Consider the following 516-nt stretch of genomic DNA (forward strand, 5'->3'; position numbering starts at 1 on the left):
CAGACTGTTTAACACACACACACACACACACACACACACACACAGCAGACTGTTTAACACACACACACACACCCACACACACACACCTGCAGCAGAACATTTAACTCATAAAAACACATACACACACCTCTAGCAAACCGTTTAACACACATACTAAGTGTTACTATAAAATTGAAGACTTGCTGCAATACTTTCCGCTTTTATATGACATTAAATATAATTACCATAAATATTTATTTAGATTGTCTATATTTATTCAAAGTTGACAAGCTGATGATTGTTTTAAGCCCGATAAATGGTGGATATTAAAATGTATACCTTTTTGTTTGAATAAAAATGTAAAATGAAACATTCCTGCAGTAGAGATAAACAGATATTCAACTTAAGTTTTGATAAAGATTATATTTAAGTGTTATTAATAATTCAAAACATTTAAATTATTAAGTGTTGAAGATTAACTTTAATCTTGTATAAGTAATTATATATAAAAAAAATAAAAGAGGGGGGGGGGGAAAT

The sequence above is a fragment of the Sinocyclocheilus grahami genome, unplaced genomic scaffold, assembly GCF_001515645.1.
Source record: "Sinocyclocheilus grahami isolate Dianchi unplaced genomic scaffold, SAMN03320097.WGS_v1.1 scaffold4.1, whole genome shotgun sequence".
NCBI classification, from domain to species: Eukaryota; Metazoa; Chordata; class Actinopteri; order Cypriniformes; family Cyprinidae; genus Sinocyclocheilus; species Sinocyclocheilus grahami.